Source organism: Pleurodeles waltl, chromosome 11, assembly GCF_031143425.1.
Source record: "Pleurodeles waltl isolate 20211129_DDA chromosome 11, aPleWal1.hap1.20221129, whole genome shotgun sequence".
NCBI lineage: Eukaryota > Metazoa > Chordata > Amphibia > Caudata > Salamandridae > Pleurodeles > Pleurodeles waltl.
Genome location: NC_090450.1, coordinates 816,253,399 through 816,280,783, shown reverse-complemented (window position 1 = coordinate 816,280,783; position 27,385 = coordinate 816,253,399).

Sequence of the window (27,385 nt, the reverse complement as noted above, 5' to 3'; positions counted from 1 at the left end):
CAGTGGGCAAACCACCCACTGTATGGACTTGAGAGACTGTGGCTTTGCACTCCCCAGGATATAACAGTGGCCATGGAGGCCCCTCGTGAATCTGCCGTCGTGTACTCATGTGGCTGAGGTGCCCCCCCTTCCCTTCCCCCTGAGGTGCCTGTAGTTTTGGTATCTGATGCCCCTGCAGTGTTCTCTCCGTTGGTGTCAGGTATCCTGTGTGGGCTTTGCCCATGGGATTTGGGCCCAGTGGTCCACAGACAATGCCTGCAAAAATGATCGGACTTTTAATATTTATGTATATAATTGTTTTAAATGTGTGATATTTTTATAAGCCAGTAATACAATATATTCGACTGTTTATGATAATTTCCTTTTGTCTTTGCATTCTTCCGAGGGGTTTGGGGGGGGGAACTGTGAAGTATTTCTATGCATTGATGTGTGTGTTGTAGTGGGTGAGGGTGGGGGTGGGTGTATCGCGTATGTGTGTGCCCGTAATATTTTCTCCTCCCCCCTCCCCTGTGTTGTAGGTGCAGTACTCACCGTTGTCTTCTGCGCCGGCGTTCGTGCTCCTGGTAGAGGAGCAGGAATACAATAGCTGGGAGGATGTGTAGTTCGGGTTCCATGCTATCCAGATTCCTCGTGGGGTGTATGGAGGTGAGCGTTTTCCGTTTGAAATGGCTGTTTCCGCCGTGTTTTTATCGGCGGGGCTACCGCCCCGGAAAAGGTGGCGGATTGGTGGGTTGTGATAGGGTGAGCGGTACATTGCCTCCCGTCTGTCTGTTGGCGGTGACCGCCGCGCTGTTTGTTTGTCCCGCCGTGGTGGTCGGTGTGTTAAAGTGGCGGTCTCTGTTGGCGGTTTCCATCAGGGTCAGAATTCCATTTTTTTTACCGCCAGCCTGTTGGCGGGTTAGCCGCCGCTTTAACACCGACCGCCAGGGTTGGAATGACCCCCTATATGCTGTTAAAGAAATCTCACTAGTTTTAAAGCAGATCAATCTGTAGGTTGTACATTCTCTAATGACTTTCGTGAACTAATATGTAGGGAGCACGATATTCGGAATCCAGCACTTTTGGTGAAATCTCCAAAAAAAAGTTCGCTATAAGATTCTCAAATGGCTCTTTAAGAGAAAATCTGATTTTTTTAGAAAATATTCAATCCCATATTTGCATTTCAACACGCCTCTTACACAGTTCACGTTACGCTCTGGCGCTCAGCTCAATGCAGACTTAGTAAGGAGGCGGGGCATGCAGGATTTAGTCAAATCTGGGATTTTCGCATCAATGACAACTGGGAAACTCCCTTAAATATCCAGATGGTTGTCAAAAATGACTTCCTTCTGGTGGGATCCTATACTACTAAGCTGCACAGTCCAAGGGATCTGGATATCAATGTAATCATTAATGCCCAGGCGTTAGTCTCAGAATTGGTGGATCCTCCTGGGATAAGGAGTGCGGGAGCATGGAGAAGGCTCTTGCTAGACAGGGATAAGGTCGATCTTGGGGCAAAGACACAAAGAAAATGGGCTCGTCAGGAGGACCTCAATCTTTCAAGCGAGTGCTGGGAGAGAATTAATCACTTACATTTCTCAGTTCTCAGAGGTGCGAACTGGCATCGAATTATATTTTTTAGTAAATGGCTATTATACCGAACCCCGCAAGCCTTATCCTGAGTGGTGCCAAGCTGTCCTGATCTCTGTTTTCGCTGTAAGGCAGTAGGGGTGGCGGTTTGGATACATGTGATTGAGACATGTCGATGTATACAGAAATACTGGGATGGAATATTCAAGATGCTAACAACTATGGCTCAGGTTATTATAACTCCCAGTATCCGGTTGATGTGCTTAGGCTTCGACCCAGAGGCAAGGCTCCTTTCCAGGTGGGAGAAACTCATTTTTATTGCCACTGTGGTTGCCAGATCTCTCTTGTTAAGAAACTGGCGATCTGAGTTATCTCCCACCCCTCAAGTTTGGAGATACTCTTTAAATATTGTGCAGGTGAATTATTGTGCTTTAGCATGAAATTTTGCAGACCGCATGAGAATGCATGCAATTGTCCAAACAGATACTTTATAGTGGTCTGTATCAGAGGGTATGTAGGTTCCTCGGTGATGTAGAGCAGTGGATACATATGTAATATACTATATAAAATTATCCAGGAGCAACACATGCCAGAGCCCTGGAGGATACTTAATCCACCAGAGAATACTGTGAGGAGTTCACTCATGAGTGAACCATGCTCGAGTCCTGGAGGCATGGTTAAGAAACAAGCAGTGGGGGCTGGTGACTTTTGAAAGTGGTAGGCGAAAAAGTTATTTACAACTTTCACAGCACGAGCAAGGCAGCCACATGGTCATAATGCAAAAACAGAAATCCTGGAAGGAAGTCTGGTTTCCCCACTTGAAAAAACTGTGCGATCCTAGGCAAATACTTTATTTTACCAAGCCTCCTTTTTCATCATCATCACATCATAGTGCACCTTAGAATACACACATTCAGGATATGCTCTGTACAAAGACATCTGTGATTTCATAGAAAATAAGGGGCCAGATGTAGGTAAGTATGGTTTTGCGAGTTGCAATTTGCGAGTCATAGAGACTCGCAAATTGCAACTCGCAAAACCACATGCAGAAAGGTGTCTCAGACACCTTCTGCGAGTCGGTATGGGGTCGCAAAGACCCACCTCATTAATATTAATGAGGTGGGTCGCAAATTGCGGCCCCATAGCGACTATGGGCACTCACTGACATGGTGGCCTGCTGTAGTCAGCAGACCTCCATGCCCGTGACTGCTTGTAAATAAAGCAGTTTTTTTTTTTAAGTGTAGCCTGTTTTCCTTAAAGGAAAACGAGCTGCACTTAAAAAAAAATCCGAAACCTTTTGTTTCGGAATTTTTTCAGGGCAGGTAGTGGTCCCTTGGACCACTACCTGCTCTGAAAAAATATTTTGGGGTCCATTCACAAAGGGGAAGTGGTCCCATGGGGACCCCTTCCAATTTGCAAGTGGGTTACCATCCACTTGAAGTGGATGGTAACTGCGACTGTACGCGGTCGCAAATGGAATTGCATACCACTGCGAGTCGCAAATAGGAAGGGAACACCCCTTCCTATTTGCGAGTCGGAAATGCATTTTGCGAGTCGGTCCCGATTCGCAAAATGCATTTCTGCATAGGAAACTCCGGTTTGCGACTCGCAAACTGCAATTTTTGCCATTTGCGAGTCGCAAACTGGTTCCTACATCTGGCCCCTTGTCCCTTGTGTGAACTCTCCCAAATTTCATTAAACATTTTCTCCCTTTCACTTTCCTAATTTCTCTTGTTTCTCTTTGTCCAATTTCTTTAAATTTTATCATTAATTTTGCATGCTCCCCATAATCCTAATAGACAGGCCAGAACAATTAATAAACCCCCTAATATTTTTGCAAGTACTCCATTCCAAATATTGTTAAACCAGCTCCCTACTCTGGCAATTCCCTTTCCTAATTTTTCCCACACTCCAGGTTCTTTCAAATCCTTCAAATCTGCACTATCTTTAGTTAGGTTATTAAGCATACTCTCTAATCTTTTTACTATTGTCTGGTATATATGAGCAACAATGACGCTCGTTGAGCATCTTGCAGACTCCGCCACTTTTTGCTAAAAGAATGTCTAAAGCAAGCCGATTTTGAAGAGTCATAGCTCTTTCCGCAGCAAGTTCAGTATCCATCAGGAGTATAGCCCCTGTAAAATTTGTCAGCATGTTATCCACAATAGTAGACAACTTTTGAATCTTTATGGAGTTTAAGATAACCCCTACTGAAGGAATTATGGCTACAAATATGTCTCCAACGACAGCAGCCGCTGTCTCTCGTTTTTGTCTAGCATGTTGTAATTTGGACGTTTTAGGTATTTGCTTTAAGTCATCAATCTGGTAAATCTTTGGGAAAGCTATCCCCAAATAACATGTCCCATACCATCCCTTAGGGAGACGGTAATAAGCATTTAGTCCACAGATATAATAGATCCCAGGGATCGCTGGATCCTGTCCATTTAACATGAATGTCCATTTACTCTGAAACAAAAACAAATGCCTGCATTCACTCGTTCCCACAAATAAAGTGTCATGTTCAGATTTTGGCCTGTATACACAAAGCCTTCCTACATGTAATGCATCTATAGCTAGTTTGCCTTGCGTCTTTATTGCAGTGTAAGCATAATCATTTGCATAAGTGCGTTTCTCTAACCCTTTTTCTAATCTTTCCTTCAATGCTTTGCGTCTATCATCAGTGTGATCTAAAAAGCTTTTCTCTACAGGTGTCAATAAGCAAGTCAGATTATTGCGGTGTGCATAAGATGTCCCAAATGTAAGCGTTGGTTCAAAGAAACCTCTGACTAGTTTTATACTATGCTCCTTAGCTAGCTTGTTCAGAAACTCAATCACAGGCACAAAAGAAAAGAAAACACTACATCCAAATTTGAATAGAAGTATTGCACATGCTCTTGATTATAGAATCTTGTTCATAGCAAGCTACAACTTATCCCGTAAGTTAGTGGCAAGCTGTGGTAGGTGACCCCTTCTTGTACTGATGAAGGAATCTTTGTGCACACATAACAGTTTTTCGCATCCCTGATCTCAACGTACTCATTCAGTAAGCGATAGAAAACATTAGTAGAAAGTTCCCCTTTTGAGTTAGTTCCCTCATGCAAGTGTCTTGCATCCTGCTCAAACTTTTCCCACGGTGTTAGTGTTGCAGTCTCATGTTTTGAAGCATTGTTAGTCTCTTTATTATCCAACCACGGCATTCCCACAATCACACCTACAATTATTATCACACACATGATACCTAATATAAGACTCAACCAACCACACACCTTACCCTTTTTGTTACTACCTCTATTATAAGCCATGTCTGTAAAGAATCAGATAGTAAAACAATAATCAATTGAGGACGATATAAACTCTTTTTTTTTTTTTTCTTAATGCAAAAAGTCTCTTTCTCTCTGCGTATATTTACAGCGTTTCACTCACTCCAGGACCCTTTTATCAAATCAGGTTAGCAGCTTGTCATAATCAGGTTTTCAAAGTCAATTCAGGTTATCAGTGTTGCATCGGGTAATTTATAAGTCTCTTTCTCAAACTTCCAATTTCAATATTTTAGTTTCAACACAGTCTCTTTCCCTGATTGCTTTCAGGTACCGTAGTACTGGCCTGGTATTTCTCGATCAAAACAGAATGCTAAGAATTCTTGTTGCCATTCAGATGTTGTTGCATATGCCCATTCAGGACCTGCGTACCTTCTATTTGCGATTCTCTTTCTTTTCAATCTGCGTTCGCCTTGCAATTCTCCTTCACTTAGATCTTCTATACTTGTGGTATTGGTTTCTTCTATTATTGTTTCACCTGGTACGGCCTTTTCTTTTGCAGCCTGCTTCTCTGGCCAGTTATCTCCATTATGCGTCTTTTTCCTGCTTGTCCTTTCAGGACGCTGAACAACACCCTTCTCTTGTGCTATGGTGTTTTCTCTTGATGGACCTGCAACTGGCTCAGGGGATGCCGGTGTACTTTGATCTCTTTCTACTATTTCCCCTTCTTCTTTTTCTTCTGGATCTGTAACGGGTTCAAGCTCTAACCCGTATCCGTCTGCTTCTGGGAGAACCTCTCCTTGATTTAGTTCTCCTGCTGCCTCTACTGAGATAGGCACACTGTCACCTCTCTCGAACTCGTTTACTGTTTGAGGGACAAAGCTGTTCTCAGTGGGCTCTCCTGCAGTCTCAGTTCTCTCTTGACTATTTTCAGGCCCTGAGACTTCCCTCTCTGTAACTATTGAGTCAGAGACTTCAAGTTCCTCATCAGTTGGACACATTACCTTCTTTGAGTGACTGGCATGTATCCAGTTTGGAACGCCTGCACATTTCACAGCAGTGGTTGTTGTCAATATTACTTGATATGGCCCCTTCCAGCGCGGCTCCAAACACGACTTCCTCACGTGCTTCTTGACAACCACCCAGTCACCTGCTTGCAGAGTGTGACCTGGATCACTGACCGGTGGCAATGTGTTAGCGTCCACCTGGTGAGAAAAAGAGCGAACCACATCAGCCAAACCTTTGCAGTAGTACAACACCATATCATCCGTGATATTCACAAGAGCATTTGCAGGTACTGCGGGCAGCCTCATAGCTCTACCCATAAGGATCTCGTGGGGTGATAGTCCTGTCTTCTTATCAGGGGTGTTCCTCATCGACATCAGCACTAAGGGCAATGCATCTGGCCATTTCATATTGGTAGCTGCACACATCTTCGCCATTCTCGATTTTAAGGTACCATTCATTTGTTCTACTAGTCCTGATGCTTCAGGGCGGTAGCTACAATGCAGCTTCTGTTCAATGTCTAATGCGGCCGGAAAGAGCTTAATCACCTCATTGTCGAAGTGTCTGCCCCTATCTGATTCTATAGAGACCGGGAACCCGAACCTGGGTATTAGTTCCCTGAGCAGCAGCTTTGCGACTGTGAGACTGTCGTTTCTACGTGTGGGGTAAGCTTCAATCCAGTGGCTGAAAACACACACAATCACCAACACGTACTTCAATCCTCCACAAACAGGCATCTCAATGAAATCCATTTGCATCTTGCTAAATGGACCACCAGCTCTCCCTATGTGGCTCAAAGTTACCACAGTCCCTTTTCCGGCATTCATCTGTTGACAGATGATGCACCTGTGACAGGTAACCTCTGCGGCATGTCTGAATTTTGGGTTAAACCAGTCAATCTTGAATGACCTGATCATTGCATTTCTCCCAAGATGTGCCGGTCCATGGTAGAGCCTCGCAAATTGTGACAGAAGACTGTTTGGCAAAACCAGTTTCCCCTCCTCTGAGACCCATAAGTCATCAGCTCTTTGTTCACATTGCATTATTTGCCAGGAGCGTTTCTCCTCCCTGCTTGCACGGCCCTGCAGTGATTTTAACTCATCTAAGGTATCAACTACTCTTAAGGCAAAGTTCAAACATGTTTCATTTTCAGACCGCAGTAACAATTCCCACTGATCATTGAATGATATACAGTTCAATGTGCAAAATCTTGCGACTTGATCTGCATAGCCATTTCCCATGGACACAAAGGGGGTCATTACAACATTGGCGGTAAAAGCCGCTTACCGCAGTGCAGAAGACCGCCAATACACCGCCGCAGCCGCGGAAGTCCGCCACAGCTATTATGACACACATCTCGGAATCCGCCGAAATTCAGACACCCACACAAGTCCGCCACACCAAAGGTCAGTGTTAAACTGGCGAAAACAAATCCTCCACCGTCACGCCAACAGAAACACACCCATGCTATCACGACCCACGAATCCACGCGGCGGTCTTTCAACTGCGGTATTCCATTGGCGCTACACACCGCCGCGCTCAAAATACACACACATCTCCAAAACACCGCCACATTGGACAATTCAAAATACACACACCTGATACACATACAAACACCACTCCCACACAATCAATACAATATAAAACACACACCCACATCACCCACAAACCCCTATGTACAGAAATTTTGAGGAAGCTGAGAGACAGAGAGCACACCAATTGAGAACCCCACCACACAGAGGCACAAAACACCATCACCCATACAACATTCCACGCACAAAACACCACACACCACTACACATCACCACACTCATCAACACATACACCACCCCACACATCACCCACACCACCCCATGTCACGCCAAAGACACCCCAGGTTTTCCGAGGAGGAGCTCAGGGTTATGGTGGAGGAAATCCTCCGGGTAGAGCCACAGCTATTTGGCTCACAGGTGCAGCACACCTCCATAGCCAGGAAGATGGAGCTATGGCGCAGAATCGTGGACCGGGTCAAAGCTGTGGGACAGCATCCAAGAAACCGGGAGGACATCCGGAAGAGGTGGAACGACCTACGGGGGAAGGTGCGTTCTGTGGTCTCCAGGCACAACATCGCAATTCAGCAGACTGGCGGCGGACCCCCACCTCCTCCCCCACAACTAACAACATGGGAGGAGCAAGTCTGGACCATCATGCATCCTGAGGGCCTCGGAGGAGTCGGTGGAGGAATGGACACTGGTAAGTCAAATCTTAACTATCATATCCCCACCCTACCTGCATGCTATCACACACCCCCACCCTCACCCCTTCCCCTATCACTCCAACTCCTCACTAATGTACTAATAACACAAACCACACATCCCAACACCAGGCCCTGCATGACACAACTAAGCATGGTCCCCCCTCACTAAAGCATGCTCACTGCACATATCCATAACAACCCCCTAACCATCATCACACAAACCCCCACACAGGAATGATTGCACTGGGGTACACGCACACCCACCCATTGCACACCATGACACACACACATGCAATAATCATGCTCTTATACCCCTGCAGGACCACTACGGAACGTCACCACACAGGAGGGTCCAGACATCTCCACTCCACCCACAGAAGAGGCCCACAGTGATGACAGCAGCTCTGGCCAACTGGATTTAGATGACCAGCCCGGACCATCGTGGGCCTCGGGATAGTCGGTTCCCCTGGCACAGGCACAGCCCAACACAGACCTTCCACCCTCTGGTAACACCAGCACAGCACCCACCCAGCGGGCCCATACCTCCGTACCCAGGACACGTCAATCAGCGGTGTGTCCACCACTACAGGGAACCCAGGCTTACCCACCACCCCAACAACAACAGGGACCTGTGGGCAGTGGTAGTGGGCACACGGTCCAGGGGACGGAGGCCCAGGAACACAGGGGACCTGGGAGGGCTGCTTTGCGACAGGGGGCAGACAGGCCAAGGGAACCAACCATCCACGAGGCCCTCTCCTCCATCATGGGAGCATACCACCAGTCCCAGGAGACGATGACGACGGTCCTGGCCAAGTTTCAGGAGACCCAGCGCATGCAGGAGGAACAGTATTTGGGGTTCAGGGAGGAGCTCAGAACCATCAGCTCCGCCCTGGGCACCATCGTAGGGGTGCTGAAGGACATACAAAAGACCATGAGGGACACCGTAGCACTCCAAGGGGCCCCTGACACTATCATGGACGATGAACTGCCCACCACCTCCGCCGGCGCTAGTGGACAGGACGCCCCGCCACAGGACCACCACACCAGCACCCCACCCCTGGAAGACGGACAGCCACCCCGCAAGCGGTCCCTGAGATCCAGGAACAGGACAGAGCAAGATGGCAAGACCCCCGCCAGGAAATGAGACCACCCTGATTGTCGTCCCACTGTCCCACTTTGTTACCCTGTCCAGATTGGAACTGCCCCAGCTCTACTTCCTATGCCCATATGGGCAGTGCACCTGTGTGACTAATAGACTGGACTCTGCCATGGTCATTCCTCCACCATCACCCATCACCATTTTGCCACCCCCTCCAATAACTAGCACTTCAATAAAAACCCTTGAACCACAAAACAATCTGGAGTCAGTCTCTGATTTTGAACATTGTATTAGCAATGACAGTGTCAAAATGCGTTTTCAATTGTAATGCCAACATACCTATGTCACACATCACTAGTCCATGAAGGATGCAAGCAGATGACACACGTTGGTAACCACACCTGTGAAACCGAAATGGAAAGGTACAACTCAGATACCAAATACTGCTACTAATTGACACACAGGATAGAGGTAGAAGTGTGAAAGTGAATGTAATAGTAAAAAAAATTCTTCTCACCTGTGTGTCACTGGAAATATTGCTGTATGACTGACTCCCTGTTGTCTATGTCTTCTTCCTCAGCTTCCTCCTCATCACTGTCTACAGGCTCCACAGGATCCACAGCTGCCACAACACCGTCATCTGGACCATCCTCCTGCAGAAAAGGCACCTGGCGTCGCAAAGCAAGATTGTGAAGCATCAAGCAGGCGATGATGATCTGGTACACCTTCTTTGGCGAGTAGAATAGGGAACCACCTGTCATATGCAGGCACCTGAACCTGGCCTTCAGGAGGCCGAAGGTGCGTTCGATCACCCTCCTAGTCCGCCCATGGGCCTCATTGTAGCGTTCTTCTGCCCTGGTCCTGGGATTCCTCACTGGGGTCAATAGCCAGGACAGGTTGGGGTAACCAGAGTCCCCTGTATGTGTGTTGAGTGTAGGCCTAGGTATGTGTGACGCAGTAGTAAACGAAGCCATGTGGGCCCCTGAAATGGCGGCTGCCTGACCTCTAAAGTGGGACAATGGGATGTGAGGTATCTGCGCTGGCGTTGTGCACCGTTGTAGACCGCAGCGCAATGCTGCATTGGTTAACATTGGACCCTATGGGTCCCAGGAGCCAACGATGAAGTGCGCCAGCGGTGATGATACGCTCCGCCGCGGACGTCAGCGCCGCGGACGTGACCGCCATTTTCTATCTGTTCAATCACTCGATACCTGATCTTCGACAGGAGAGGACCTACACTGCAAGTGACCTCGGTCTGGAAGAGACAATGGCTGCTGCGTCTGGGGGAAGGGCCCCTGCCTTCACTGCACAGGAGTTGGAGAAGCTAGTCGATGGGGTCCTCCCCCAGTACACTCTACTCTACGGTCCTCCAGACCAAGAGGTAAGTACACAGGGAGCACGTTGTATGGGCTATGCTGGGTGGAGAGGGCTGGATATCAGTAGGAAGGGGGCAGAGTTCAGGGAACATGAAGGACTGTGAATGCATGTGCCACATGACAAGGGTAGGGATGGGGGCCACTCAATTCGACGGTGCTGTTGTTAATGACTTCTCTTCTTCCCCTGTACATGTCATGTAGGTCAGCGCCCACCCGAAGAAGGACATTTGGCGTGCCATCGCCAAGGACGTCTGGACCCTGGGGGTCCACCAGGGACGGGGCACCCACAGCCGGAAAAGATGGGAGGACATTTGCCACTGGAGCAAGAAGACGGCGGAGGCTCAGCTGGGGTTGGCCTCCCAACGTGGGAGGAGTGCCCGTCGAACCATGACCCCCCTGATGTTCAGGATCCTGGCGGTGGCCTACCCTGAGTTGGATGGGCGCTTGAGGGCAGCACAGCAGACACAAGGGGGTGAGTACACTCTCATTCTGCGGACTTTGCGCGCAGTGGAGGGTTCTGAGTGGGGGAGGAGGGATGTGGGTTTCCCTAGGCCAGGGCGAGTTACGTAGGCTAGGCCCCTCTGGAATGCAGGCCATGTGGCACTCCACCCCACCTCTGTAGAGTACAGGTATCCATGCCCCTCTGTCATCTATGTGTGCAGATGACCACCATAGCCATGAAGGCCAGTTCCCAGAAATTGCATCTGTAGAGGCCAAGAGCACGGCGTAGTGCAGGGGGCTGCTGTGTCTGTATTGTCCGCCAACGGTAGCGGTAAGCCATGCACTCAACCTGTCTTTCTTCTGTCATCCCCCCCCTTCTTGTGCTCTCCCTGTTCTTGTGTGCATCAGCATCATCAGGCGGAGGTACAGTGGCACCGGAGCACGAGGGAGCTGCATCCCACATGGCCATGGAGGGCCACACCACAGACTCTGAATACACCAGTGGGACGGAGGGCGAGGGGAGCTTCACGTCGGTCACCGGATCACCAAACAGCGACACGGACTCGTCCGCCGATGGGAGCTCCCTTGTGGTGGCGGCACCATCTGTGCCCCCCACTTCTACAGGTACAGCCGCCACCTCCCCTACCAGCACCACCCTCCCAGCAGCCCCTCAGCCTTCGCCCAGTGCCCGCTCACCCAGGAGGGTGGGCATCACCTTCGCCCCAGGCACCTCAGCCCCTGCCCCTGTCACCCCTGCTGCCCTCAGTGAGGAGGCCATTGACCTCCTCAGGTCACTCACTGTTGGGCAGTCTACCATTGTAAATGCCATCCATAGTGTAGAAAGGGAGTTGCAACACGGTAATGCATTCCTGGAGGGCATTCATTCTGGTCAGGCTGCCCTTCATCGAACCCTGCAATCTCTGGCCTCCGCACTGATGGCAGCCATTGTCCCTGTGTCTAGCCTCCCCCCTCCAACTTCCTCCACCCAGACCCAGTCCCCTGTACCCCAGCCTATCCCAAGCACACCATCAGACAAGCATGCATACACCTCAATACACAAAAGTAGCTCATGCAAACATAAGAACCACACAACCCACAGGCACTCAAAGAAGCATCACCCACATACAGACAAAACAACATCCACTGCCTCCACTGTGTCCCCCTCCTCGTCATCTCCATCCTCCCTCCCAGTGTTGTCTACACTCTCACCTGCATGCACCACATCTACAGGCACTAGGACTCGCACCAGAACAACCAGCACCACACCCCGCTCACCTGCACTCACCACCCCCACTACCATTTACACGTCCCCTGTGTCCACTCCCAGTGTGTCTGTGACGCCCCCTCCCAAAGTACACAAACGCGAGCACCCACACACCCAACATCCATCAACCTCACGACAGCCTCCAGTACCTGCACCTGCACCCAAATCACCTAAAGTTACACCTCCTACAACCACCTCCTCTTCCTCCACTCCCAGACCCCCTCCAGCTACCCATCCCAGTCTTCGTCAGAAACTCTTCCTCAGCAACGTTGACCTCTTTGCCACCACCCCCACCCCTCCAATTCATGGGTGCCGTAGTAGCACCTCAGCCAAAAAAAGACCAAACATGAAGTCAAGGCCAGTGCCATGGGTAGGGGCATGAAGGGTGGTCTTCTATAAACTGTTTTGGAACAGATGCTTTAAATTTTGCCAACAGTACGAGAAACGTAGACAGAAGGGTATTATAATCATCAGCAATATCCTAAATGAATAATACAGCAACTTGAGAAACTAGAACTATAAAGCTGTAACAAAAATCATTAGCATTAACATCAGGCCTACCTGGGTAGAAAATCAATAAAAAGTAAATATATGGGAAAGGGGTCTAAAAGAGAGCAAAAGTCTAAGATGATCTCAAAGTAGACGGGTTTGGCATCATTGTCATATTTATTTACACCTGATTGTGGTGAATGATTGGTACCAGCGTCTGCTCCTGGCGGATGGATAGTTGACTTGAAATATTCATGGCTGAATGAGAATATATGAGACTGTCAGCCTTCCAAGAGTCTAGAGTCTGTAAACAGAAGCTTTTCGGATAGGAGTGAAAGCTAAAACCAAAGATTTCAGTACCATGTTAACGAGAGAGAGGGCATTGGTAGGGATCCCATAATACTTAAGAATACCTTTTTTTTTTTTTTTATTCGGAAAAGAAAGAAATTCATTACATTAGTTAGTCCCACAAAAGATTTAGGGCCAGATGTAGCAAAGTGTTTGCGCCTCGCAAACGGCGAAAATCGCCGTTTGCGAGGCGCAAAAGCCACTTTGCTATTCAGAAATGCATTTTGCGAGTCGGCTCCGACTCGCAAAATGCATTTCCGACTCGCAAATAGGAAGGGGTGTTCCCTTCCTATTTGCGACTCGCAGTGGGATGCAATTCCATTTGCGACCACGTACGCGGTCGCAAATGGAGTCGCAGTTACCATCCACTTCAAGTGATGGTAACCCACTCGCAAATTGGAAGGGGTCCCCATGGGACCCCTTCCACTTTGTGAATGGACCCAAAAATATTTTTTCAGGGCAGGGAGTGGTCCAAGGGACCACTCCCTGCCCTGAAAAAATACCGAAACTAAAGGTTTCGTTTTTTTTTTAAGTGCAGCTCGTTTTCCTTTAAGGAAAACGGGCTACACTTAAAAAAAAAACTGCTTTATTTAAAAAGCAGTCACGAACATGGAGGTCTGCTGACGTCAGCAGGCCTCCATGTTAGCGAGTGCCTATACTCGCAATGGGGCCGCAATTTGCGACCCACCTCATGAATATTGATGAGGTGGGTCATTGCGACCCCATTGCGAGTCGCAGTCGGTGTCTGAGACACCGTACTGCATAGCAATTTGCGACTTGCAAATTGCGAGTCGCAGGGACTCGCAATTTGCAAGTCGCAAATTGCCAAGTTGCTACATCTGGCCCTTAGTCCATAGAAGAAAATGTTCTGAGATACGTGACAATCATAATCAGATTCGACAATAAAAAAAGAAAAGAGAAAAGCGTTTCAAATATCAGTGGGAAAAGTTTGGAACGACACCCCAGTAAGCATTAACGGGACCGAATCCAATCTTGCAACCGCCCCCATATCACCTGCCCTTGTCTCCTAGCACGTCTCCCCTTCCGTTCGTACAGGGCAATTTCAAGATGATACACAGATAGCAATTTGCCCAGCCACTGTTGACAGGAAGGGGGCGATAAATCCAGCCATGCAGATGCAATACACAATCGGTAAACCGCCACAGCCATGAATAAAAAAGCTCTATGCGTTTCCCTCGCTTTCTCCACGACCCCCAAAACCATAACCTCAGGGGTAAGCTCAACTTCATACCCCACTACCCCTTTTAACACTAGCTGGACCCCATCTTTCAACGCTTTCAATTTCCCACAGGTAGCAAACATATGGGTGATATCTGCCCCAAGCATCCCAAACCTTGGACAATGTATCTCTTCCTGACAACCCCATTTAGCTAGATGAGCTGGGGTATAATATAGATCATACAGCATTTTATAATGCTGCGCTTGTAGCATTGAGGATAGTAATAGATCCATTTTGCAGCATATTGATCCTTAAATATTCCAGGCAGAGACGGGTTATTATTGATTGAAGTTAGTAATTAAATCTCCCAAGCCCAGTCTTTTTCCGCCATGGCCGCCAACACCCATAGGCGGCCTTGAGTACCTTAAATCGTACTTTCTTATAATACCCAGGTTCATGAAAAATCAGCAAACTTCCATAATTTATTGGTCCTGCCAACAACTCGTGAATGTGTGGGCAATATTCTATCCCCGTCTTGCCTTGTTTCTCCCCCCAACAATGGGCGCATATACTGAAAAGCTGCTGCAAGCTGATATAATTTGAAGTTTGGAAGAGACCACCCTCCCTTTCCTCGAGGTAAAGACAAAAATTTGCCCGCCCATCTAGATTTACCATATGCCCATATAAATCTCATTACTAACCGGTTCATCTCTTTAAACCGAGAGTTAGAAAAACTCAGTGATATAGCTCGGAAAATAAACAGCAGCTTAGGGAGAAGGATCATTTTAACCATATTGCATCTTCCCATTATAGACATATGTAAATTGGTCCATCTATTCAAATCCTGTTTTGCTTTAACTAATATTGGGTCCAGATTCAAATTAACAATCTCTCCTACCCTTGGGGTGATGTCAATATCGAGATATGCTGCGTGATCTACCCTCCGAGTGTCTTGTGTACTCGCATAACTATTAACCAACGATTGAGTTTTTGCTTTATTTAGTAAATAGCCAGAGAATATTCCAAATTTACTCGTCACCTCTTCTATTTCTCTCAGTGATACATCTGGGCTAGAAGTTATAACGGCTATATCATCCGCATATGCCAGAACTTTTGTATCCCAACCAAACCTGGATACTGGCCGGATAGTAGAGTTCACTTTTAGCTGTCTAAGCAAAGGATCTATATAGATTGCAAATAGCAATGGAGAGCATGGGCACCGCTGTCGGGTACCCCGTTCTATTCGAATATAGTCAGATTGTCCTCCCATCAGCTGGATTCGCACCACAGGTGATCTATAGATGACTTTTATTGCCAGGATAAATTGTTTCCCAAACCCATATATTTCCAATACGTGCCACAGATAATTCCAATTCACCCTATCAAACGCCTTCTCAGCATCTAACAGCACAACAGCCATAGGTTCTTCCGCCGCCTCTGTAGCATCGAAAAGCGTAATGACCCTCCTAATATGTTCGGTGGTATCTCTCCCGGGAATAAACCCATGTTGATTTGATACTACTAATTTCTCAATAACCATAGAAAGTTGAGCAGCAAAAAATTTTGAATAAATTTTAACATCACAATTAATCAATGTGATTGGTCGGTATGAGCCCGGGTTCTGTGGGGTTTTCCCTTTCTTAAAAAAACCCACTATATTAGCCAAATCCCAAGATGGGGGAGTTTTGCTGCCATTTTGCACCTGAGTAAATAATTCCATCATCAGAGGTGACAGGAGTGTTTTGAAACACATATAAAATTCAAGAGGTATTGCATCGGGACCAGTAGCTTTCCCCGTGGAAAGATCGCTCATTGCCCTCTTTAATTCACCACTGTTGATAGCTTCCTCCAGAATCAAGTGATCTTCATCTGATAATTTACTGGTATTAATAGAGTCAGAAAACTCCAACATTGCTGCTTCTGCACTTAGAGATATCGAGCTATAGAGCTCAGTGTAATATCTTTTAAATAGCTCCCTAATCCCATCAGTATCTACTATAATTCTTCGTTGTTGATCCCTGATTTCTCTGATAACCCCAGTTGCTGCTTTATGACGTGCTTTCACTGCCAGCAGGTGGCCAGACCTCTCCCCATATTCATACCGTTCACTACGATTAGCAAGATATTGTTCAGCAACTTTTCTTGCTGTCACTTTATTTATTGCTGCTTTTGCGATGGCCATCTGCTCCAAAATATTAGTTCTGCTTCACCCCTCTCTATAGCCAAAATCAGCTGATTCTCTACCGCTCTAAGTTTGGTATATGCTACCTTCATCAACTCTTGGGCACATCTCTGTTTCCTAAGACTAAAACTCAATGTTTCCCCCCGTACTCCAGCCTTTAAGGCGTCCCAGACCATCTCAGGTGAGGCTGCCCCCTGATTGAACTCTAAAAATTCCATTATCCAGTTCCTCATATAAGCGCAACATTCGGGGTCCTTAAGAAGCCTCCTCTCAAAAGTCCATCGCCTCAACCTTTTCTCAAAGTCATCCAGGTCGAGATCCAAAATTGATGGGTTATGATCTGACATAAACCGCAGGTATAATTACATACCAGCGTGCCCTAACAACTCAGGAGATGCTAAAAAAAATCTAATCGAGCCAACTTTGCATGAGGGGATGAGTAGTATGTATACCCAGGGTCTGGTGCACACAACTTAACCCAAGCGTCCACCAACCCTAACTCCTTCTGTAGCCCTACAATAGCTTTATATACCCGAGGCTTGCGGCCTTGGTATCCCTTGGATGTGGCAACGAGTAAATCTTGCAGCCCATCCCAAGATCCTTTGAAATTGAGATCCCAACAAAGGATATAGGGAGGGGGCCATCCTGCTAACTCCACTGCCAGAAAGTCCATTACGGTAGGATCGTCCGTTATTACACCATATATAGAGCATAGAGTGAAGCGCCCTTGCCTGTAGTGACAATCCGTTACCACCCATCTTCTGTTATTATCTGCCATCTGCCTCGTGTATTTTAATCTATTACTCTGATCCCAAATTGCAACCCATTTAGTCTTGACGCCTTGTTCAGAACAGACAATGACCCTCATACCAAGTGAGCCTAAAATCCCTCTATTATTATACTCCACATGTGTCTCCTGTAAGCACTATATATATATGCCCTAAGGACCTTCAGATCTTCTGCAATCTTTTGCCTCTTTCTGGGATCTTTTAATCCACAGATATTAACTGATGCAATTCGAAGTCTCGTCATCTAGCCCTTTGTGCTTCTCTGCAACTATAACCACTCCCCCCCTTTATCTCTTTCGGATAGCCCCTCTCTACTGTCCTAGTATCTTGAACTTTTTTTTCCCCTCTTCTCTTGTTCTGCTCCATTAATCATAAACAATACATTACTCCTTTCTTTTGCATTTTTTCCCAAACCTTGTGCCCCACTACACATTCCAACCCCCTTCTCAAAAGCCCATCTCCCACCGTGCTCCACCCTTTCACATCAACCTCCCCCCGACCACAGCTCCCACCCAAGCCACCCCACCCTCCCACCACCTGAGCAATCAGACCACTAATGGCCTGAAGGATGGTGACAGACGTGCCAACCGGCTACTCCCTCCCCATAATGCCGCTTCCCTACAACTACCCCTCCTGCATCCCCCTCAGCTACCAACAAGCTAATCTTTTTACTAAGATCACTTATAGCTTCAATTCCATCAAATACTCCTTTGCTTGAATTTCTGATGTGAACATCCTGACTTTATCATTGACTACTGTCTTCAATCTTGCAGGAGCCAGCAGAAAAGCTTCCCCTCCCCTATCTTGGAAAGGCTTAATCATCTGTCTTAATCGCCATCTATGCTCCACTGTAGCGTGGCAATAATCAGGTCATACAAAAAAAGTCACATTCTCAACACAGCGAGGGGTATCCGGACGGACCTTCTCAAATATAGCTTGCCGCAATAAGAAATTACCACAAAAAACCATAGGAGCCCTAGGAAATTTGGAATCAGGATTACGATCTTCTCGTTTAGTCAAAGGAAATCTGTGAACTCTTTGAATCTCTGACTCCAAATTCCAATTTGCAAGTTCAGGATAAGCAGCACTCAACAGCTTAATCATAAATGTTCTAATGTCCCCTTCCTCTGCCCCTTCCTCTATCCCCAAAAATGGTAAGTTATTTTTCCTCTTCCTATTCTCAAAGTCCTCTAATTTCCACATGACATCTGTTAATTGTCCACTTTGGGTGACTACATGATCTTTAAGGGCTGCCATCTCCCCCTCAACCACCGAGGTTCGGCTCTCAACAGTATTCAACTTCTCCTCTATTTCAGAGCACGACTTGGCTATCTTCCGAACCGTAACCTGCAGTTGTTTTGTAGCCACTCAGGCTTTTCGATTCTCTGTCCGTGTCTCATTCTGCAGTTCCCTCACAGTGCCGTAAATCAGCTGTATCATTTTGGTATCAGCGCTGGTCAGATTATTCACCAGCTCCCCCGGGCAATTTTCATTCACACTTAAATTAGAAGTCAAAATTGTGTCGCTAGGAGCCTGGGGGACCTTCTCCGAGTGTGACAGCCTAATTCCTGAAGTAGTAGTCTGGCGGGCGAGTTCAGAATATGTTCACCACTGAGGGTCACCTGAGACTCCCTCCATGGGTTGAGTCCCCCTTAGAGCTTGCTGGTCCCTGGCAGCTCCACTTTTTCGCCACCTGTAGCATTTGCTTTTGCCAAGGCTTGTTGGTGTTTTTTCCACACCACAGACTTACTGCAATCCTGCATCCGGTGTGGGACATCCACTGCATCACCCAGGAACTCTTCATCTGCTCCAGTGCTGCATTGCTGACCTTCTTTGTCTCACCGTCGACCAACTTGTGCATCCACAGACGGGTGGGTAGTGGCTCCTGCCACCACCAGACACTCCAACTGGTACTAGACTTGGTCCCCTCCTTTTCCAGATCTTCCTCTTCCAGGATCCACCTTTGGTTTCTTGCATTCTTGTCTGGGTCTTGCAATATCCTTCTTGTAAGTCCGGTGAGTTGGTTTGGGTAGAACCAGTAACTTACCTCTTCCCTCCTGGTCCCTGGGGGGCACTCTAGTACTTACCTTTGGTGTTTTCTAGTACCTCCAGCTCCCTTCTACTGATTCCACTTCCTTGGGTGGGGAGTCGACCATCGCATTCCTCTTTCTTATTATATGGTTTGATCTCCCCCTATTGCTTTTTATGCCTATTCTTGATTGTTACTGTACATATATAGTGTTTTTACTCACCTCCTATCAGAGAATTGCCTACCTTGTATTTTAGTATTTGTGTCACTAGAATAAAGTACTTTTATTTTGTAACACTGTGTGGTTCTTTCATTTGAGTAAGTGATGTGTGACTGCAGTGGTATTGCATGAGCTTTGCATGTCTCCTAGATAAGCTTTGGCTGCTCATCCACAACTACCTCTAGAGAGCCTGGCTTCTAGACACTGCCTACACTTCACTAATAAAGGGATACCTGGTATAAGGTGATAATACCATAGGTATTCACCACACACCAGGCCAGCTTCCTACAACCATGTCAAAAAGGACACTTTCCTACAACAGTAAACACTTATATTTGCACATTTTGTGGGTCATGTATTTATAGATGGAGCTCCCACAAGTGAACACACCATTGGTGAGTAGACTGATGAAAAGTATAAAGTTATATAACGTCCTCAGACAAAATATGAGAGGCTGTGGGATATGACTAATATTTGTGAGCTAGAAATGGGGAATTATATTTTAAGGAATTGTCAGGTAAGTTAGTAAAGCTGTGTCTGGTGTCGTACTGGAGAGTATTTGATATTCAATGTGCAGGTGCTGGTTATCATGGGTGGGTCCTTTTCCCTAAGAAGGATATATTTTGTAATTTTTAGAAGGATGAGCACAAACTCTAGGTCAGTTTTTTACCAGGTGTTTGCTGCAAACCCAACATTTTGTCTAGTGAGGTGCTTCATGGAATATGAGCTCAGGTCTAAGGCCCTAAGACAGGAGCTTTGCAACAAGTTGTCTAAATTCTACTGTACCAAAATCACCTCCATAGACAGCAACCTCCACCTTGAACCGGACCCCATCATCAATGCAACTCAAATTCCCATCACAGTCAAAAAATGAACACTGACTTTGTACTCTGCTGTTACCACAGTCAAAATCTCTGCTACAATGAAGACCATCCACTCAGGGACTCCATCTGACCCGGGCACCACCATGCCTTCAAAAAAGGACTCCTACCGATCAGCAAAGCACTAACACCCATCCTGAATTTCTCCATTGATTCAGCCAGAATCTCGGACACCTGATATCATGCCACTGGTGTACCCCTGCTCAAGAAACCATCTGCTGACCAAACCACGCTTTCCAACTACAGGACTATCTCCCACTTGCTACACCTAGCAAAGGTCTTAGAGAAATTAATGAACCAACACCTCACCGACCACCTAAACAACCACCAGGTCCTCAACACAACGCAGTCTAGATTCAAGCCCAATCATGGTACAGAAACTACACTCGTCGTCACCACAGAGGACATACGCATGATCCTTCACAAAGAAACACTGCAGCCATCTTTCTCCTGGAACTCTGTGCAGCATGTGACACAGTCAAACCCCATCCTCATCAGGCACCTGCACTAGACTGGCATCAAGGACACGCTCTCTGTTGGATCTGCTACTTGTGAATGGATAGAACACAAGCTGTCAACCTTACTCCTCAGAAGCCCACAAACCCATCTGCGGAGTGCCTTAAGGTTCATTGGTCAGCTCCACTCTCTTCAACGTATCCCTCTGGCCAATGTCATCCACACACACAGAAGCAACATACTCTCCTACGCAGATGACATGCAACTCATACTCTTCCTTCCGGACCAGACCCCCAACACAAGAAACAAGTTCACTGCCTGCATGACCGAAGTCACTAACTGGATGGAAGCCTGCTTTCTCAAGCTCAACACTGACAAAACGGATGTAGAGAGTAGTAGAGGGCCATCATTATGGGACTCCAACTGGTGATCCACCGAACTCGATCCCACACCCACAACCTCAACATAATCACTGACAGCAAGCTGGACATGACCACACAAGCCAGCACTGTCACTGCATCCTGCTTCCACACCCTAAAGACATAAGGGAAGATCTTAAAATTGCTTCCAAGCAACACTAGAAAAACTGTCACTTATGCCCTAATCACCAGCAAGTTGGACTATGGGAATATCCTCTACCTCAGCATCACCAAGCAACTCACTAGAAGACTGCGAACCACCAGGACTAGGCAGCCAGACTCATCCTCCAGAACAGAACTTGCATCAAATCACACCTCAGGAAAGTCCGCTGGCCCCCGATGCACAAAGCACTCAATTCAAACTCCTCACACACACATTCAAGGCACATCACAACTCATGCCCCATCTACCTTAACAGTTGCATCAGCTTCCACTAACCACCCAGACTCCTCCGCTCCACAAGGCTCCTGCTTGCACACATTCCATGCATACACAGAACTACATCGCTCGTAATGTGTGGAACGGCTTCCCACTCCACATCAGAGCCTCCTCCTCTCTTCTTGAATCCTGCAAGAAGCTGACGACCTGGCTTTTCAATTAGCCAACCTACCATAGACACTGCTAGGTGCTCACACCTGCTCAGTGCCAGGTTACCCTTGTGGTTTTAGAGCAGTTTACAAATACAGATAACATAACAAAGCATTATGACAGTTTTGGAAACACCCACATCAGTCAGTGATGTCTCCCACGCAAGAAAGGTGAGAAGGGTTATGCAACTGTTGGAAGTAGATGTTTCATAGTTTGGTTCAAATTCTGTTAGAATTGCCAAAATCTCAAAAGCATTTCCAGCAGTTAAGCAGTGTGAGTGTGTGCTGTCTGCGTGTGTGTATGAATGTGTGTGTGCGTGTGTGAAGTCATCTGTGAGTGTTGTGGTGTGTGCATGGTTTTATGCATGTGAGTAAATGCGTGTATGAATGATGCAGTGAGTGTGTGTCTGCATGTCAGTGTGTATGCATGTGAGTATGCATTTGAGCATGTTAGTGTGGATGCGTGCCTGAATGCGTGTGAGTATGTGTGAGTGAATGCCTGTATGGATGAGTGTGAGTGAATGCGTGTATAGATGAGTGTGAGTGAATGCGTGTATGGATGTGTGTAAGTGGATGCGTGTCTGGAAGTGGAGGTGAATGGGCGAATGCATGGTGCGTGTGGGTGTGTGTGCATGTATGCGGGAAGCGGGTGGGTGGTGCTGTGACTGTGGGGGTGGGTGGTCAGGTGATTGCTGGGGGTGTGGGGGAGCCATCTACCGGTGACAAGGAAGGAATTCCCTGTCACCGGTAGCCCTACCCATCAAAAGACCGCCAGGGGCAAAATGAGGGCCTCAGTGTTTAAAAAGTTCTGTTTCAAGTCAGTGGAGAGTATTGTATCTAAGGTACTGGGTAAACTTTGAAAAAGCATAATAGAAGTCCCTGTGTCTTGTAAAAGAATGGGGATTTCCTGGACAATATTAATGAAAGTTTGGATTCTACTTAAAATAGGGATGTGGGCATAATCCAACTTTTCAGAAACAAGCATTGGCAAATCCATTAGATACTGCCTTTGGGACCTATTGGCTTTGCCAATGGTTTTTAGCCTTGTTGTACAACATCCCTGATGCCGGTTGGGGAAACAACATGGAAGGCAAGCTGGGGATGAGAAGCACTGGGTGAGAGAGCAACATGGGCCTGGCAGCAGAGAAGCACACAGGTGAAAAAGCAATGCAGGGAAGTTCACGAGGGACAGTGCAACATGGAAGGGGGAGAGGCGAAGCATAGGCATTCGGAAGAGACAGGTACATAAAGAAGAGCTTGAAAAGCAAGACGTGGAAGCACAGAAGCCAACCAAAAGAGATGGGTAGAGAGGCTATGCTCAATGGGAGGGGCCAACACAACATTGACAAGTTGGCGCATGAATAAGAAGTCGTCAAATGAGAGGAAAAGGAAATCCAACCAATGATATGTCATGGGCAGGCTCTATAATCCTGTATGTTCTTGGTAAGCCCACAATATGTCTCACAACAGACAGTGCATGAGCTGTATAGTAGGCTCGAACTAGAAAGGAGGGAAAATGCAAAGAAGTTGCATAAAAAGAGAAAGAAGGAAAGAAAATGTGTACAGAGAAGTAAAAATAACACAATGTTCTAGTTTACATGGATAGTTTATTTTTTCCCTTTTTTCTTGTTCCACCAATGGAACCTTTAATATTTCCTTAAAATGAGACATCTAGCAAAAGTAATTGAGTTGAGAACTAAGGCTACAGAATTGTGTGTTGCCAGTTAGTTGCTGAAAGGATATTTTTATGGTTATAATTCATTATTTGCATCAAAGAAAAGAGGAACATGAAGAGAAGTTGCTGGTTGTTATAGACTAGGGATTGCTTCTATAGGTTACAGCATTTTTTTTATGTTTGCCACAGTGCTTACGGGAACTGTAGTTTTGGCCTACATAGAGGTGTGCGCCAAGGTTGTGTTCTTGCCCCGTTCTTGTTCTCAATGTACATAAATAACTTAGAAAATGTATTGGCTAGTAACTGCAAAGATCTACCCCAAATAGGTAATTGCGCTGTCCCGGTACTACTCTACGTAGACGATGCAGTTTTAATGGCCAGGACCCCGCTAGCTCTTCAAAAACTTTTAACTACTTGCATCAAATTTATGTCACAATTGGGACTCACTGTCAATCGCTCAAAAACGTTTATTATGAACTGTGGCGGAAAACGCTGCAAGATCTATAATATTACTTCCGTGGATGGGAGGGTAGAAACCGCGCAAACCTTCTCTTATCTGGGCATAATGTTTGACAAACAGGGCTCCTGGGCTAACTGTAGGAAAATGAAAAAAGCCCAGCTTATTAAAACAACGGTGGCCTTAAGGCTTTTTTCCAAAAGGATAGGGGGGATCACCCCGCTGAACATGATAAAAATTTACAAAGCCAAGTGCACCCCGGCTGTCATGTACGGGTCTGGAATTTGGGGATATACTAACTGTAACCCAGTTCAGACGGTGGGAAATGATTTTATAAGACATCTACTGATGGTACCAAATGGTACATCATCATACATTATCCACTCTGAACTGGGGCTCCCCTTTATTACAGACTTGATAAAGATTCAACCATTATTGTTATGGCACAAAGTTTGGACCTCGGAATATACGGAATTAAACAAGGCCATCTTGACTGATTGCATGGAGTCTACATACGCAGCAAGGGTTCCCTGGTTAAGATACATTATGACCTTCTTTGAAAACATGGGTAACAAAGTTTATTACACAAACCCAGCTTTGCTGGGAAAAATCTCTAGGAAGGACCTGAGTGTTCTGGCATTAAAATATTTTGAAGATTCACGATGGGAGATTGAATCAAAAAAGCCCACCGTCATTCACAATCAAATAATTTTGTCGACGGAGGGCATACAGCTTTATTTGACGAATGTGGTAAACCCCCGCCACCGCTTTGTTCTCACCAGACTGAGGTTAGATATATTTCATCGTTTAGTAACCTTTCCAGTTATGAACGATTGAAGCACCACGCTGAAGGCCTGTCCATGTGATGCAAAGGCACCTCAAACTACAATTCATGTGGTCTTATTCTGTAAATTCTATGCCAAGCAGAGAAAGCGCTTAGTAGCCCCTCTCTTAAGGCTAATCAACTTGCCCCAGTGTCGTACCGCGTACACCAGTCTTCAGGTGTTATCCTCTATTGAGATATGTGGAACCTTGGCTAACTTTTTATGCTCCGTATTAAATACAAGAAAGCGTATGGGGGTAGCGATGTAATTTTATCTAGTTTATCTAATGGTTCACAACTAGGGAATTTTAAAGATATTTTAAATACTCTGTTTGTACGTATCCTTTTATTATTTTTAATTTATTTAAATCTTATCTTATTTATTGTATTCTGAAATGTATAATATTTGATACTTTTATGACTTGTTGAAAGTCGAATAAAGTTTGTACTACTGTAGTTTGTTAATGATGTATTATATTGTTTCTTTGCTGTTGGTTGGTAGTAAAGTTAAAAGAAAGCATAATACTCATCACTGTGTCTTTAATAGAATCCACACTATCGTTAACGTCCAGAAAATCTCCATTCTCTCAAGCGCTGAAAGTAGAATTCAAATCTGATATGATGATTTATCAAGAACTTCACATCAGACCCCTACCTTCCTCCAAAACAAAATCCTTTATCTAGTGGCCCTAATTAAGCAGGCACTGCAGGAAGACACTGCCTAATAGAGAAAAGCACACGCCACAAGAAAGAAACAATAGTAAGGGTAACTTATGAAGTGGCAGGTCCTAAAGCATGGAATGTGCTCCACCTTGCCAAGTTAAGGAGCAAATGTATTTTTTTCTGTCCTGCCCTGTGATGATTTCTCTAGTAGACTTGATTTTGTGTTAATAGATAAGAAGTGTGAAGCAAGTTCATAGCAAGAAAGTTTTTCACTTGTTCACGTGTGACATTTTTGTGTTTTCAGGTGCTTAATTGTGGCATTTCAATGCCTTATGTGAGACACTGTGAATAACACTTTTATCACAAGTGAAGCTAATAAATGAAATCCCTTTAATAAGATAAATTACAAAGAATAGCCCCTTTCTATGCAAGGTAAAAGCTTAGAAATGCCCTGAAAACAGCTATAATATAACATGAGCTGTACAGTACTTAAGGAGAAGATGGTGTTGCTGTTCCTTTTCAAACCAGCACAATTGCTAAGTATGTGCTAATTGTTACGTTGAGTTCCATCTGACACAAAGTGTAGTTGAAAGCTTTTATTACACAGACTCAAAACCTCTGGCATCAGCAGGAGCGACAAGCGACTGGGGCACCGACTTCACACCACCCGTCTCCTTCCCTGCATTCCCTACGGCCTACCACATTCCACTCCTACTTTACATACATTCTAATACTGACCACATAAAATTCTAGTTGCAAGATACCAACACAACACTAATTTAGCCCATGGGTGCTGTCCAAGCACTAGCAGAGCGAGTTAAACCTTAGTACAGGGTAAATGAGCAGTCAGAGAGCTACTACAGATAACAATGCCACTCTTACTGATGTTCAGCTGCAGTCTCCTATTCATAAATTGGTACTCTTGTCTAGTCTAGCAGAAGTAAACTCATACAGCGCTGAGTTGTACACTAAAACTGTCCAGCTTTTAAGGTGACAGAAACATGCAGGGATCCAGCAAAAACATTACATTGAGAGCTCAGTGAGGCTTTTTTGCCTCCTACCATCGGCAGACAGACTGCAGCCAGTCTAACTCTCGCAGTCAGTTTTTCCTCCTCACCTTCTGCACTCTGCTCTCCATTCTCACACTTTCCTCTCTCCACTTTTCTCCTCGCCATTCTCACACTCCCCGCTGCCAACTTCTCCTCATTCCCTTCCTTCTTTCTCTTCTCTACTCTCCTTTCACGATTTCTCCTGCAAATCTTCATTCTCACACTTCCCTCTCTGCCCCTTTCCTTACTTCCCCGTTCCATCCCTCTCTGTATGCTTTACATCCTTCCCTTCTTTTTTCTCCATTCTCAAACTCCCCTCCATTCCCCATTCTCATCCTCCCCACTCTGTCTGCTTTCTTCTGTCCCTCCACTCTGCATTCTCACACTACCCTCTGCTTTTCCTCCTTCCTTTACCTCCCCTCTCCTCCCCTCACATTCCTCTCTCATTATGCTTTTCTTCCTTGCCCTCTCTCCCTTCCACTCTGCTTTCTCACTCCTCCATTCAATCCTCTTTTACCTATCCCCTCTCTCATTAATTTTCCTCCTCCCCTTCTATGTTACTTTCTCACTCGATCATGATGAATGGGTCATAATCATTCAGAACTGAGTTGTCTCATGGGACTAATTTTACCACTGCCAGGATCAAGGGACTCTGCGGACTTACTCAGATTCTGATTTGAAGTGTCCCATTGCACCACCATCTCATGGGCAGTGGCGGCCGGCAGCTTTAGGAGGGAGGGGGCAGCGGGAAGCACACATAAACATACTCATTCTTTCACACATGCACGCACGCACATCCATTAACACTCATAACATTCAAACATGCCAGCATGCACCAAACATTCATTTTAAAAGATCACAAACACTCATTCTTTCACACACGCACACACGC